Genomic DNA, 16,824 nt, shown 5'->3' with positions numbered 1-16,824 from the left:
TCTAACTAACAATTCCTAAACTATTGTCTTATACACAGTGTAAGGGGATAAAGAATATGTACATAAGGATATATGAATGAGTGATGGTACAGAGCAGCATAGGCAAGATACAGTAGATGGTATCGAGTACAGTATGTACATATGAGATGAGTATGTTAACAAAGTGGCATAGTTAAAGTGGCTAGTGATACATGTATTACATAAGGATGCAGTCGATGATATAGAGTACAGTATATACGTATGCATATGAGATGAATAATGTTGGGTAAGTAACATTATATAAGGTAGCATTGTTTAAAGTGGCTAGTGATATATTTACATCATTTCCCATCAATTCCCATTATTAAAGTGGCTGGAGTTGAGTCAGTGTCAGTGTGTTAGCAGCAGCCACTCAATGTTAGTGGTGGCTGTTTAACAGTCTGATGGCCTTGAGATAGAAGCTGTTTTTCAGTCTCTCGGTCCCAGCTTTGATGCACCTGTACTGACTTCGCCTTCTGGATGATAGCGGGGTGAACAGGCAGTGGCTCGGGTGGTTGATGTCCTTGATGATCTTTATGGCCTTCCTGTAACATCGGGTGGTGTAGGTGTCCTGGAGGGCAGGTAGTTTGCCCCCGGTGATGCGTTGTGCAGACCTCACTACCCTCTGGAGAGCCTTACGGTTGAGGGCGGAGCAGTTGCCGTACCAGGTGGTGATACAGCCCGCCAGGATGCTCTCGATTGTGCATCTGTAGAAGTTTGTGAGTGCTTTTGGTGACAAGCCGAATTTCTTCAGCCTCCCGAGGTTGAAGAGGCGCTGCTGCGCCTTCTTCACGATGCTCTCTGTGTGAGTGGACCAATTCAGTTTGTCTGTGATGTGTATGCCGAGGAACTTAAAACTTGCTACTCTCTCCACTAATGTTCCATCGATGTGGATAGGGGGGTGTTCCCTCTGCTGTTTCCTGAAGTCCACAATCATCTCCTTAGTTTTTGTTGACATTGAGTGTGAGGTTATTTTCCTGACACCACACTCCGAGGCCCCTCACCTCCTCCCTGTAGGCCGTCTCGTCGTTGTTGGTAATCAAGCCTACCACTGTTGTGTCGTCCGCAAACTTGATGATTGAGTTGGAGGCGTGCGTGGCCACGCAGTCGTGGGTGTACAGGGAGTACAGGAGAGGGCTCAGAACGCACCCTTGTGGGGCCCCAGTGTTGAGGATCAGCGGGGAGGAGATGTGGTTACCTACCCGCACCACCTGGGGGCGGCCCGTCAGGAAGTCCAGTACCCAGTTGCACAGGGCGGGGTCGAGACCCAGGGTCTCAAGCTTCATGACGAGCTTGGAGGGTACTATGGTGTTGAATGCCAAGCTGTAGTCGATGAACAGCATTCTCACATAGGTATTCCTCTTGTCCAGATGGGTTAGGGCAGTGTGCAGTGTGGTTGAGATTGCATCGTCTGTGGACCTATTTGGGCGGTAAGCAAATTGGAGTGGGTCTAGGGTGTCAGGTAGGGTGGAGGTGATATGGTTCTTGACTAGTCTCTCAAAGCACTTCATGATGACGGAAGTGAGTGCTACGGGGCGGTAGTCGTTTAGCTCAGTTACCTTAGCTTTCTTGGGAACAGGAACAATGGTGGCCCTCTTGAAGCATGTGGGAACAGCAGACTGGTATAGGGATTGATTGAATATGTCCGTAAACACACCAGCCAGCTGGTCTGCGCATGCTCTGAGGGCGCAGCTGGGGATGCCCTCTGGGCCTGCAGCCTTGCGAGGGTTAACACGTTTAAATGTTTTACTCACCTCGGCTGCAGTGAAGGAGAGACCGCATGTTTCCGTTGCAGGCCGTGTCAGTGGCACTGTATTGTCCTCAAAGCGGGCAAAAAAGTTATTTAGTCTGCCTGGGAGCAAGACATCCTGGTCCGTGACTGGGCTGGATTTCTTCCTGTAGTCCGTGATTGACTGTAGACCCTGCCACATGCCTCTTGTGTCTGAGCCGTTGAATTGAGATTCTACTTTGTCTCTGTACTGACGCTTAGCTTGTTTAATAGCCTTACGGAGGGAATAGCTGCACTGTTTGTATTCAGTCGTGTTACCAGACACCTTGCCCTGATTAAAAGCAGTGGTTCGCGCTTTCAGTTTCACGCGAATGCTGCCATCAATCCACGGTTTCTGGTTAGGGAATGTTTTAATCGTTGCTATGGGAACAACATCTTCAACGCACGTTCTAATGAACTCGCACACCGAATCAGCGTATTCGTCAATGTTGTTATCTGACGCAATACGAAATATGTCCCAGTCCACGTGATGGAAGCAGTCTTGGAGTGTGGAGTCAGCTTGGTCGGAACAGCGTTGGACAGACCTCAGCGTGGGAGCTTCTTGTTTTAGTTTTTGTCTGTAGGCAGGTATCAGCAAAATGGAGTCGTGGTCAGCTTTTCCGAAAGGGGGGCGGGGCAGGGCCTTATATGCGTCGCGGAAGTTAGAGTAACAGTGATCCAAGGTTTTTCCACCCCTGGTTGCGCAATCGATATGCTGATAAAATTTAGGGAGTCTTGTTTTCAGATTAGCCTTGTTAAAATCCCCAGCAACAATGAATGCAGCCTCCGGATAAATGGTTTCCAGTTTGCAAAGAGTTAAATTAAGTTTGTTCAGAGCCATCGATGTGTCTGCTTGGGGGGGATATATACGGCTGTGATTATAATCGAAGAGAATTCTCTTGGTAGATAATGCGGTCTACATTTGATTGTGAGGAATTCTAAATCAGGTGAACAGAAGGATTTGAGTTCCTGTATGTTTCTTTCATCGCACCATGCCTTGTTAGCCATAAGGCATACGCCCCAACCCCTCTTCTTACCAGAAAGGTGTTTGTTTCTGTCGGCGCGATGCGTGGAGAAACCCGTTGGCTGCACCGCTTCGGATAGCGTCTCTCCAGTGAGCCATGTTTCTGTGAAGCACAGAACGTTACAGTCTCTGATGTCCCTCTGGAATGCTACCCTTGCTCGGATTTCATCAACCTTGTTGTCAAGAGACTGGACATTGGCAAGAAGAATGCTAGGGAGTGGTGCACGGTGTGCCCGTCTCCGGAGTCTGACCAGAAGACCGCCTCGTTTCCCTCTTTTTCGGAGTCGTTTTTTTTGGGTCGCTGCATGCGATCCATTCCGTTGTCCTGTTTGTAAGGCAGAACACAGGATCCGCGTCGCGAAAAACATATTCTTGGTCGTACTGATGGTGAGTTGACGCTGATCTTATATACAGTAGTTCTTCTCGACTGTATGTAATGAAACCTAAGATGACCTGGGGTACTAATGTAAGAAATAACACGTAAAAAAACAAAAAACTGCATGGTTTCCTAGGAACGCGAAGCGAGGCGGCCATCTCTGTCGGCGCCGGAAGTAGAGAGAGTAGAGAGAGGAGAGAGGAGAGAAGGAGAGAGGAGAGAGAGGGATAGAGGAGAGAGGGATAAAGGAGAGAGAGAGATAGAGGAGAGAGGGATAGAGGAGAGAGGGGGATAGAGGAGAGAATGAGAGAAGGAGATAGGAGAGAAGGAGATAGGAGAGAAGGATAGAGGAGAGAAGGAGAGAGGAGAGAAGGAGAGAGGAGAGAGAAACAGGGAGTACAATACAGAGGAGGGGGGGTGACTCAGAAATTAATCACCACACATCAACTGAGAGAGATGGGAGACAAGCAATGGTGTAAAGTACTTAAGTAAAAATACTTTAAAGTACTACTTAAGGAGTTTTTTTATCTGCACTTTACGATTGATATTTTTAACGACTTTTACATCACTACATTCCTAAAGAAAATAATGTACTATTTTCTCCATACATTTTCCCTGACACCCAAAAGTACTCATTACATTTTGAATGCTTCGCAGGACAGGAAAATGGTCCAATTCACACACTTATCAAGAGAACATCCCTGGTCATCCCTACTGTCTCTGATCTGGTGGACTCACTAAACATAAATTGTTTGTTTGAAAAAGATGTCTGAGTGTTGGAGTGTGCCCCTGATTATCCGTACATTTAAAAAAGAAGAAAAATGTTCTGACTAGTTTGCTTAATATAAGGAATTTTAAATTATTTATACTTTTACTTTGATATATTTTCACGATTACATTTACTTTTGATAGTTAAGTATATTTAAAACAAAAACCTTTTAGAATTTTACTCAAGTAGTATTTTACTGAGTGACTTTCACTTTTACTTGAGTCATTCAGTTCAGGTATCTTTACTTTTACTCAAGTATGACAATTGGTTACTTTTCCACCACTGGATGGGTAGAGGGAGAGAGAGAGCGAGAGACAGAAAGAGAGAGAGCGAGAGACAGAAAGAGAGAGAGAGCGAGAGACAGAAAGAGAGAGAGAGCGAGAGACAGAAAGAGAGAGAGAGAGAGCGAGAGACAGAAAGAGAGAGAGAGAGAGCGAGAGACAGACAGACAGAGAGAGAGAGGGAGAGAGAGAGCGAGAGACAGAAAGAGAGAGAGAGAGCGAGAGACAGACAGAGAGAGAGAGAGAGAGAGCGAGAGACAGAAAGAGAGAGAGAGGGAGAGAGAGAGCGAGAGACAGAAAGAGAGAGCGAGAGAGAGAGCGAGAGACAGAAAGAGAGAGAGAGCGAGAGACAGAAAGAGAGAGAGAGGGAGAGAGAGCGAGAGACAGAAAGAGAGAGAGACAGTGGGAAAAAAGGGGAGTCGGGGAGGGAGAACAATATAGACAGAAGAGGGGGAGAGAATGTGGGGAATGGAAGACAACATGATGAGGACAGAAGCCGTCAGAGCAGAGCAGATATCTGTTGACAGAGGATGGATCTCTCACCTGGCTCTTTCCCAAGACGGTGTACGCCAGCTGAACTCTGGTGTAGTGGGAGACGTCAAAGTGCTTGCAGGTTTTGGACAGGCCACATCCAGCTGCTCCTGTTGGGTGGGTAGAGGAGGAGGGGAAGGGAGGGATGGAGGAGAGAGGGATTAGAAGTGTTAAGACCAGGGATTTGGACATGAATCAACTCCTAGGGCCAAGACAATTAGCAACAGCTGCCATAGCGGAGGGCTGAGGCCGCTGTCTTTAAGCCAGCGTCCCGAATTGTATACTATTCCCTATATAGTATACTACTTTTGACCAGGACCCAAATAGCTCTGGTCAAAAGTAGTGCACTATGTAAGGAATTGGCTGGCATTTGGGACGCAGGCTACATGTCAGTCACAGAGAGCCAGGGAGAACCAGGGGGAAGAGAGATACGCACTCAGCCTCCCCCAAGGTCAAAGGAGCCCCACCATTGATGTTAAACAGAGCTGCTGGCTGAGATAAACACAGGGAGACAGGTCGGAGGATGAAGAAGACTACATTTTATTTACGGCAGAAAATGTAGTTAATGTACTTCTGTCTAACAATGGAAAGTAGAGAAAGTAAATTATAAAGTAATATCACACTACGGAAGTTTCATTTGAGAAACCAAAATACTGTACATTCTACAAATTTTATAAATTACAGTACAGTATGTTCAATGTACGTTGAGATATGAAAATACTGTAGATTTGTACTTTTTTCCAAATACCAAATACTTTCTAGTTATGAATATAAACTCAGCAAAAAAATAACGTCCTCTCACTGTCAACTGCATTTATTTTCAGCAAACTTAACATTTGTAAATATTTGTATGAACATAACAAGATTCAACAACTGAGACATAAACTTAACAAGTTCCACAGACATGTGACTAACAGAAATTATGTGTCCCTCCAAATCAATCCCGCTCCAGAGTTCAGACCTCGGTGTAACGCTCATTCCTTCGACGATAAACGCGAATCCGACCATCACCCCTGGTGAGACAAAACTACGATTCGTCAGTGAAAAGCAATTTTTGCCAGTCCTGTCTGGTCCAGCGACGGTGGGTTTGTGCCCATAGGCGACATTGTTGCCAGTGATGTCTGGTGAGGACCTGACTTACAAAAGGCCTACAAGCCCTCAGTCCAGCCTATCTCAGCCTATTGCGGACAGTCTGAGCACTGATGGAGGGATTGTGCGTTCCTGGTGTAACTCGGGCAGTTGTTGCCATCCTGTACCTGTCCCGTAGGTGTGATGTTCGGATGTACCGATCCAGTACAGGTGTTGTTACACATGGTCTGCCACTGCGAGGACAATCAGCTGTCCGTCCTGTCTCCCTCTAGCGTTGTCTTAGGCGTCTCACAGTACGGACATTGCAATTTATTGCCATGGCCACATCTGCAGACCTCATGCCTCCTTGCAGCATGCCTAAGACACATTCACGCAGATGAGCAGGGACCCTGGGCATCTTTCTTTTGGTGTTTTTCAGAGTCAGTAGAAAGGCCTCTTTAGTGTCCTAAGTTTTCATAACTGTAACTATTCAGATGGCTATTCAGATGGCTGGCTACATTGCATTTCCAGAGAGGCCCGGGTTGAGAGAGGAGTCTAAAGCTAAAGCTCCTAGGAGGAGCTCCACGCAAGACTTCCAGCAGATCAATGTTGAGACCAAGACACCGCTCCCAGCAGGGAAGGTGTCGCTCTCACTCTGTGTGTGTGTGTGTGTGACCATGAGCTCTCAGAGGAGTGCATTTACTCACAGTCAAGCTATGCGTCGGCGTGTGTGTGCGTACGTGCGCGCGCACGTCATACATTCACATGGATCCCAGGTAATGAACCTCCCTAAGCGTGGATGTTGGAAAATTGCACTGAATACCATTCTCCAGACATAATTATTAAAATATGGCTTTAATTAAATGGATAATATTAACTATGTTTACCATTGTAGCAGTAATGGCTTTTTGAATAAGTCAATATGTAGCAGGGAGAACTGAAAAATAACAACTCAAAATTTCAAGACAAAACACTTTTTCTCTCTTTTTAGATGTCGGCTTGAAGAAAATGACATGGAATATTTAATATGTTTAGTATCAAACAACCTTTGAGATGTGTGACAAATCACAGTGTACTCAATCAATAGAAATAGTAAGAAAAGCTGCTATGTGTAAAGAGCCGTGATGGAACACATCCAGCAATAAGCACATGTATGCCTCCTCACCGGAGACCAGGGTTCAATCTTTGTGGCCTCTTCTCAACGCTCAGCCTCTCCCACCTTTTCATTACGGTCTCAATAAAGCATAAAAATACTGAAGGTAGGGTGGATTTCCACTATTTTTCAAATGAAAAATAAGAACAAAGAGAAAAGAAAAGCTCCTTACATACCTCTATCTGCTCAAGAGTGTATTGTAGCTTGGAATTCAAGGGAGAGGACATTGTGAGGTCAGTTCCCTGCTGATCACCTAAACACGGGTCAAGGCTTCACTTGGACTCTATCAGTGACCTAGAACGCTAATGTACCACTCATTCTTATATCCTGACCTACAATTTGTGGCATATGGCATGTGGACACCATGCTCTGTCACACATACTGTAAGCAGTGCTGAGCGACTAGTGCTTTTTGAGGTCGGTTTGGTTTCGGTACGTTTTTTTTTTTTTAAGTAATCACGGTTGTCGATTTCATTTTCAAAGTCAATGATTTTAGAGCTTTTTAATGGACCTTCTAAAGCCAAAAATAGTGAACATTCCATTGCCGAAAAATGTAAAATATTCCATTTTCTCTGTCAGGTCTACATTGGGTAGACATCAATAGAGAAATAGGAAATTAATATGAAATAATAAAATATTTCAGTTGTGTAAATTACTGATTACTTTATTTTTCATTCCTTAACGTCATCATCCTATCTCTGCCCAGGCAGTAGCAGCCTTAACGCCATCATCCTATCTCTGCCCAGGCAGTAGCAGCCTTAACGCCATCATCCTATCTCTGCCCAGGCAGTAGCAGCCTTAACGCCATCATCCTATCTCTGCCCAGGCAGTAGCAGCCTTAACGCCATCATCCTATCTCTGCCCAGGCAGTAGCAGCCTTAACGCCATCATCCTATCTCTGCCCAGGCAGTAGCAGCCTTAACGCCATCATCCTATCTCTGCCCAGGCAGTAGCAGCCTTAACGCCATCATCCTATCTCTGCCCAGGCAGTAGCAGCCTTAACGCCATCATCCTATCTCTGCCCAGGCAGTAGCAGCCTTAACGCCATCATCCTATCTCTGCCCAGGCAGTAGCAGCCTTAACGCCATCATCCTATCTCTGCCCAGGCAGTAGCAGCCTTAACGCCATCATCCTATCTCTGCCCAGGCAGTAGCAGCCTTAACGCCATCATCCTATCTCTGCCCAGGCAGTAGCAGCCTTAACGCCATCATCCTATCTCTGCCCAGGCAGTAGCAGCCTTAACGCCATCATCCTATCTCTGCCCAGGCAGTAGCAGCCTTAACGCCATCATCCTATCTCTGCCCAGGCAGTAGCAGCCTTAACGCCATCATCCTATCTCTGCCCAGGCAGTAGCAGCCTTAACGCCATCATCCTATCTCTGCCCAGGCAGTAGCAGCCAGTCAGCCAGACCATCCAATGTTATCTATGTGCTCCCCATACTGTACTGTCTTTAGTCATACTATTATACCAAATATTCCATCCGTATCCTGTCCATAATGTCGATATATACTGTCCATCACATATATACTAAACAAAAATATAAACACAACATAGAACAATTCAGGTTACAGTTCATATTTGGAAATCTGTTATTTGAAAAACATTTAGTAGGCCCTAATCTATGGATTTCACATGACTGGGAATACAGATATGAATCTGTTGGTCACAGATACCAACATTTTTAAAGAATGGGCCTCACAATGGGATTCAGGATGTCGTCATGGTATTTCTGTGCATTCAAATTATCATCTATAAAATGCAATTGTGTTTGTTGTCCGTAGCTTATTCCTGCCTATACCATCACCCCACCTCCACCACGGGGCACTCTGTCCACAACGTTGACATCAGCAAACCGCTCGCCCCCACGTGACTCCATACGTGGTCTGTGATTGTGAGGCCGGTTGGACGTACTGCCAAAATCTCTTAAATTAAGTTGGAGGTGGCTTATGCCTGGCAAACGCTCTGGTGGACTTACCTGCAGTCAGCATGCCAATTGCACTCTCCCTCAAAACTTGAGACATCTGTTGCATTGTGTTGTGTGATAAAACTGCACATTTTAGATTGGCATTCTATTGTCCCCAGCACAAGGTGCACCTGTGTAATGATCATGTCACACCTGTCAGGTGGATAGATTGTCTTGGCAAACAAGAAATGCTCAGTAACAGGGATGTAAACAAAATTGTGCACAAAATTTGAGCGAAATCATGTTTTTGAGCTGGGATCTTTCATTTCAGCTCATGAAACATGGGAGCAACACTTTACATGTTGCGTTTATATTTTTGTTCAGTGTAAATATTTATACTTCGGACTCAGATATTGCTCATCATAATATTTCTATATTTCTTAATTACATTTTTTACATTTTTAGATTTGTGTATATTGTTCAATACTACTGTACTGCTGGAGCTAGGAACACAAGCATTTCACTACGCCCACAATAACATCTGCTAAATATGTGTATGCAATAACAACTGCTAAATATGTGTATGCGACCAATAACATTTTATTTTATTTATTTAGCTAACCTGCCTAGCTAAAGTACGCTGCAGAGCTGTCTGACAAAATCATTTTACTAGTTCTTCGAAATAATTTTACTAGTTCTTTAAAGTAGATAAGCCTAACTTATCACAAACGGTCTATATCCCTCTCTCGTCATTGTGTTGTGTACATTCCTCTTTCAGGCGTAAAAGTGTGTTCATCCAGAGATGTGTATATAATGACGACATGGCTCATGTCTCCACCTTAACAGTGAGAGTTGTTGTCCAAAAGGCAGGAAGACAGGCGACAAGCTTAGGTCCAAAATAAACCATAGAAATGAACTGGGCTTATTTTGTACAGATTTTGGAGAGAGTGAAACCTCTCACTTCGACGTCTCTTCTCTGATCCTTCTAAGTCAGAGTGGGAAAAAACAGGCGTAATGGTCATTGTAGCTAATTACCACGTTTCTGCACCAAACTAGGTTGAATATTTGCTTATTGAAAACTACAACTCCCTTGCACCCAGTGTTCAAAGTAATTCTTCATTTCTCTCGTGAATGATTTGATATCTCTAGAGAAACATCTCATTGGGCTCACAAAAATAACGAACTAAATAGAATTAAGTAATTGAACTGACGTCGGTCAATTAGTTGTTTAATAACCAAAAAAATGAAGAATGTTGGTTAATAGCTCAGCACTAACACACAGAGACAGGAATGGAGCCATTGTCCATTTTGTATGGAGTAACACAGCCTTCTCACAAATTATATTTCCTAACCCATTACCATGTCCATCTCTAGTGAATGGCAACAACACCTTGAACACCTGCGTGTGGTGTAGTCTAAGTGCTTGAATTGCTTTGCAAACCTGCCATTTATGACAAAGAACATTGTGTCAATACTTGATCTAGTCTTTATTGGTTGTTTCCTTCTTGCAGTTCTTGTTGTTCTTTCAATAGCTGTCTTAAGTAAAAGTAAAATTGGATCAAACTGAAAGCATCTGCTAAATAAGTAGTATTATTGCTGGTCCTGAACTGTGCCGACACATGACATGCTATGTTACTCCTTCACTGAGGTCTCTTTCAGGTCAACTCTAAAACAGAACACTTAGGATGAGTCACAAGAGGACAACACCCTTAGGGAGTGTTTGTGTTGATTGTGGCTGACCCTTAAATCGCTGCTAATGCACTTGAGCCATGGTAGTGGCAGAGACAGGGCAGGCAGACTTCAGCCATGGTAGTGGCAGAGACAGGGCAGGCAGAGACTTCAGCCATGGTAGTGTCAGAGACAGGGCAGGCAGACTTCAGCCAACGTAGTGGCAGAAGCAGGGCAGGCAGAGACTTCAGCCATGGTAGTGTCAGAGACAGGGCAGGCAGACTTCAGCCATGGTAGTGGCAGAGGCAGGGCAGGCAGACTTCAGCCATGGTAGTGGCAGAGGCAGGGCAGGCAGACTTCAGCCATGGTAGTGGCAGAGGCAGGGCAGGCAGACTTCAGCCATGGTAGTGGCAGAGGCAGGGCAGGCAGACTTCAGCCATGGTAGTGGCAGAGGCAGGGCAGGCAGAGACTTCAGCCATGGTAGTGTCAGAGACAGGGCAGGCAGACTTCAGCCATGGTAGTGGCAGAGGCAGGGCAGGCAGACTTCAGCCATGGTAGTGGCAGAGACAGGGCAGGCAGAGACTTCAGCCATGGTAGTGGCAGAGGCAGGGCAGGCAGAGACTTCAGCCATGGTAGTGTCAGAGACATGGCAGGCAGAGACTTCAGCCATGGTAGTGTCAGAGACAGGGCAGGCAGAGACTTCAGCCATAGTAGTGTCAGAGACAGGGCAGGCAGAGACTTCAGCCATGGTAGTGTCAGAGACAGGGCAGGCAGAGACTTCAGCCATGGTAGTGTCAGAGACAGGGCAGGCAGAGACTTCAGCCATAGTAGTGTCAGAGACAGGGCAGGCAGAGACTTCAGCCATGGTAGTCTCAGAGACATGGCAGGCAGACTTCAGCCATGGTAGTGTCAGAGACAGGGCAGGCAGAGACTTCAGCCATAGTAGTGTCAGAGACAGGGCAGGCAGAGACTTCAGCCATGGTAGTCTCAGAGACATGGCAGGCAGAGACTTCAGCCATGGTAGTGTCAGAGACAGGGCAGGCAGAGACTTCAGCCATGGTAGTGTCAGAGGCAGGGCAGTCAGACTTCAGCCATGGTAGTGGCAGAGACAGGGCAGGCAGAGACTTCAGCCATGGTAGTGGCAGAGGCAGGGCAGGCAGAGACTTCAGCCATAGTAGTGTCAGAGACAGGGCAGGCAGAGACTTCAGCCATGGTAGTCTCAGAGACATGGCAGGCAGAGACTTCAGCCATGGTAGTGTCAGAGACAGGGCAGGCAGAGACTTCAGCCATGGTAGTGTCAGAGACAGGGCAGGCAGAGACTTCAGCCATGGTAGTGTCAGAGACAGGGCAGGCAGAGACTTCAGCCATGGTAGTGTCAGAGACAGGGCAGGCAGAGACTTCAGCCATGGTAGTGTCAGAGACAGGGCAGGCAGAGACTTCAGCCATGGTAGTGTCAGAGACAGGGCAGGCAGAGACTTCAGCCATGGTAGTGTCAGAGACATGGCAGGCAGAGACTTCAGCCATGGTAGTGTCAGAGACAGGGATGGCAGAGACTTCAGCCATGGTATTGGCAGAGGCAGGGCAGGCAGACTTCAGCCATGGTAGTGGCAGCGACAGGGCAGGCAGAGACTTCAGCCATGGTAGTGTCAGAGACAGGGCAGGCAGAGACTTCAGCCATGGTAGTGGCAGAGGCAGGGCAGGCAGACTTCAGCCATGGTAGTGGCAGCGACAGGGCAGGCAGACTTCAGCCATGGTAGTGGCAGAGACAGGGCAGACAGACTTCAGCCATGGTAGTGGCAGAGACAGGGCAGGCAGAGACTTCAGCCATGGTAGTGGCAGAGACAGGGCAGACAGACTTCAGCCATGGTAGTCTCAGAGACAGGGCAGGCAGAGACTTCAGCCATGGTAGTGGCAGAGGCAGGGCAGAGAATTCCGCCATGGTAGTGTCAGAGACAGGGCAGGCAGAGACTTCAGCCATGTTAGTGTCAGAAACAGGGCAGGCAGAGACTTCAGCCATGGTAGTGGCAGAGACAGGGCAGGCAGAGACTTCAGCCATGGTAGTGGCAGAGACAGGGCAGGCAGAGACTTCAGCCATGGTAGTGGCAGAGACAGGGCAGGCAGAGACTTCAGCCATGGTAGTGGCAGAGACAGTGCAGGCAGAGTCTTCAGCCATGGTAGTGGCAGAGACAGGGCAGGCAGAGACTTCAGCCATGGTAGTGGCAGAGACAGGGTAGGCAGACTTCAGCCATGGTAGTGTCAGAGACAGGGCAAGCAGAGACTTCAGCCATGGTTGTGTCAGAGACAGGGCAGGCAGACTTCAGCCATGGTAGTGTCAGAGACAGGGCAGAGAATTCCGCCATGGTAGTCTCAGAGACAGGGCAGGCAGAGACTTCAGCCATGGTAGTGTCAGAGACAGGGCAAGCAGAGACTTCAGCCATGGTTGTGTCAGAGACAGGGCAGGCAGACTTCAGCCATGGTAGCGGCATGTAATTAGTTTAGGTTAAAGAGGCAACATAATACAGACACCACTGAGTCTTAAGTTAAAGGCTGTCTTCTCTTGTCTGAGGTTTTAACCAAATCAGCATCCATGATTAGACCCACCTATTGCATAATTAACCATATTTGCTGACCTCTTTCAGAACCAACACTTTTAGAGTTCAAAAGTGTCATGACAAAAGTGTGGTAGTTCAGACAGCTATACTATGGGTAACATCTGTGGAAGGCTATTGAGGGTATGAACTAAAGCTCTGGAATGGAGAGTGTCTGTTTAATCTGACAAAAATGGAGCATATACACGGAGTTTGCCAAACATTAGGAGCACCTTCCTGGTATTAAATTGCACCCTCCTTTTGCCCTCAGAACAGCCTCTTTTTGTCAGGTAATGGACTTTATATTGTGTGGAAAGCGCTCCACAGGGAAGCTGGCCCATGTTGACTCCAATGCTTCCCACAGTTGTGCCAAGTTGACTGGATGTCCTTTGGGTGGTGGACCATTCTTGACACACACGGGAAACTGTTTGCGTGTGACAAACCCAGCAGAGTTGCAATTCTTCACACAAACCGGTGCGCCTGGAACCTACTACCATACCCTGTTCAATAGCACTTAAATCTTTGATTTTGCACATTCCCCCTCAATGGCACATGTACACAATCAAATGTCTTAATTGTCTCAAGGCTTAAATTCCTTATTTAACATGTCTCCTCCCCTTCATCTACACTCATTGAAGTGGATTTAACAAGTAACATCAATAAGGAATCATAGCTTTCACCTGGATTCACCTGGTTGGTCTATGTCATGGAAAGAGCAGTAGACTCAGTGTATGTCAAGGCTGCAGATGTCAGATCACACGAGACAGTCATGTTCTATGACATGACAAGGCCATTGTGATGTGTGTGAGGAAAAGCTTGGAGACGTCAGGGCTTTAGGCTGCCTGTGAGACAGCTGACTAGCAGACTGCCTGACGAGAAAGCCTCATGTTGGAGTCACAGCACAGCACTGAGTCAAAGTAGGAGAGGTCAGGGGACAGGGCCGGGGACGGACAGGAGGGAGAGGGGTGAGAGGGGCAGGGGTGAGGGGGGTGACACTGCAAATTGCCAGTTCATCAATATCCATCACCCCAATGCCTCAACTCTGGAAAATTAAACATTTAATCGGTGGGTACCAGGTATGGGTAAGAGAGGGGTGGAAGGAGAATCTGCAGTGAACCTGAAATGGCGTTTTGAGCTGGCAGCAACCCAAGCCCGGAGACGTTTGCCCTCAATTCGCCAGAGCACCCCAGTGGAGGGAGAGGAGGAGAGCAGCCCCGCTGAGGCTGTCATCTCTATTGATCCCTGCTGCACTCCAGATCTCCAGATCTCCAGGCCCTAACCTGTGTGTCAGAAAAATAGGTGGGATCGAGCCGGTCAGGTTTGTAGTTCAGAGGCTACATCCCAAATGGCACCCTATTCCCTTTATAGTGCACAACTCCAAGAGTATGTGGACACCCACTCAAATTAGTGTATTCGGCTATTTCAGCCAAACCTGTTGATGCAAGTATATACAAATCGAGCAAACAGTCGTGCAATCTCCATAAACAAACATTGGCAGTAGAATGCACTGCTCCCTCTCTCCAAGCCAATACTATGTGGTAGAGCACTGCTCCCTCTCTCCAAGCCACGGCAACGTGGTAGAGCACTGCTCCCTCTCTCCAAGCCAATACTACGTGGTAGAGCACTGCTCCCTCTCTCCAAGCCAATACTACGTGTTAGAGCACTGCTCCCTCTATCCAAGCCACGGCAACGTGGTAGAGCACTGATCCCTCTCTCCAAGCCAATACTACGTGGTAGAGCACTGCTCCCTCTCTCCAAGCCAATACTACGTGGTAGAGCACTGCTCCCTCTCTCCAAGCCACGGCAATGTGGTAGAGCACTGCTCTCTCTCTCCAAGCCAATACTACGTGGTAGAGCACTGCTCCCTCTCTCCAAGCCACGGCTACGTGGTAGAGCACTGCTCCCTCTCTCCAAGCCAATACTACATGGTAGAGCACTGCTCCCTCTCTCCAAGCCAATACTACGTGTTAGAGCACTGCTCCCTCTCTCCAAGCCAATACTACGTGGTAGAGCACTGCTCCCTCTCTCCAAGCCAATACTACGTGTTAGAGCACTGCTCCCTCTCTCCAAGCCAATACTACGTGGTAGAGCACTGCTCCCTCTCTCCAAGCCAATACTAAGTGTTAGAGCACTGCTCCCTCTCTCCAAGCCAATACTACGTGGTAGAACACTGATCCCTCTCTCCAAGCAAATACTACGTGGTAGAGCACTGATCCCTCTCTCCAAGCCAATACTACGTGGTAGAGCACTGGTCCCTCTCTCTAAGCCAATACTACGTGTTAGAGCACTGCTCCCTCTCTCCAAGCCACGGCAACGTGGTAGAGCACTGCTCCCTCTCTCCAAGCCACGGCAACGTGGTAGAGCACTGCTCCCTCTCTCCAAGCCAATACTACGTGGTAGAGCACTGATCCCTCTCTCCAAGCCAATACTACGTGGTAGAGCACTGCTCCCTCTCTCCAAGCCAATACTACGTGGTAGAGCACTGCTCCCTCTCTCCAAGCCACGGCACTACGTGGTAGAGCACTGCTCCATCTCTCCAAGCCACGGCAACGTTTTAGAGCACTGCTCCCTCTCTCCAAGCAATACTAAGCACTGCTCCCTCTCTCCAAGCAATGGCAACGTGGTAGAGCACTGATCCCTCTCTCCAAGCCAACACTACGTGTTAGAGCACTGCTCCCTCTCTCCAAGCCAATACTACGTGTTAGAACACTGCTCCCTCTCTCCAAGCCAATACTACGTGTTAGAGCACTGCTCCCTCTCTCCAAGCCACGGCAACGTGGTAGAGCGCTGCTCCCTCTCTCCAAGCCAAGGCAACGTGTTAGAGCACTGCTCCCTCTCTCCAAGCCATGGCAACGTGGTAGAGCACTGATACCTCTCTCCAAGCCAATACTACGTGGTAGAGCACTGCTCCCTCTCTCCAAGCCAATACTACGTGGTAGAGCACTGCTCCCTCTCTCCAAGCCAATACTACGTGGTAGAGCACTGCTCCCTCTCTCCAAGCCAATACTACGTGGTAGAGCACTGCTCCCTCTCTCCAAGCCAATACTACGTGTTAGAGCACTGCTCCCTCTCTCCAAGCCACGGCAACGTGGTAGAGCACTGCTCCCTCTCTCCAAGCCACGGCAACGTGTTAGAGCACTGCTCCCTCTCTCCAAGCCACGGCAACGTGGTAGAGCACTGATCCCTCTCTCCAAGCCACGGCAACGTGGTAGAGCACTGCTCCCTCTCTCCAAGCCAATACTACGTGGTAGAGCACTGCTCCCTCTCTCCAAGCCACGGCAACGTGGTAGAGCACTGCTCCCTCTCTCCAAGCCAATACTACGTGGTAGAGCACTGCTCCCTCTCACCAAGCCAATACTACGTGGTAGAGCACTGCTCCCTCTCTCCAAGCCACGGCAACGTGGTAGAGCACTGCTCCCTCTCTCCAAGCCACGGCAACGTGGTAGAGCACTGATCCCTCTCTCCAAGCCACGGCAACGTGGTAGAGCACTGCTCCCTCTCTCCAAGCCACGGCAACGTGGTAGAGCACTGATCCCTCTCTCCAAGCCAATACTACGTGGTAGAGCACTGCTCCCTCTCTCCAAGCCACGGCAACGTGGTAGAGCACTGATCCCTCTCTCCAAGCCAATACTACTTGTTAGAGCACTGCTCCCTCTCTCCAAGCCACGGCAACGTAGT

General features: G+C 47.9%; 1 pseudogene; it reads right to left on the bottom strand.

Moving 5' to 3' along the window:
- The window catches only part of LOC135551356 (syndetin-like), a 232,573-nt pseudogene that overhangs the window by 191,188 nt on the left and 24,561 nt on the right, over positions 1 to 16,824 (bottom strand).

The sequence above is a fragment of the Oncorhynchus masou genome, chromosome 13 (assembly GCF_036934945.1).
Source record: "Oncorhynchus masou masou isolate Uvic2021 chromosome 13, UVic_Omas_1.1, whole genome shotgun sequence".
NCBI lineage: Eukaryota > Metazoa > Chordata > Actinopteri > Salmoniformes > Salmonidae > Oncorhynchus > Oncorhynchus masou.
This window is presented reverse-complemented; position numbering and strand designations above follow the sequence as displayed.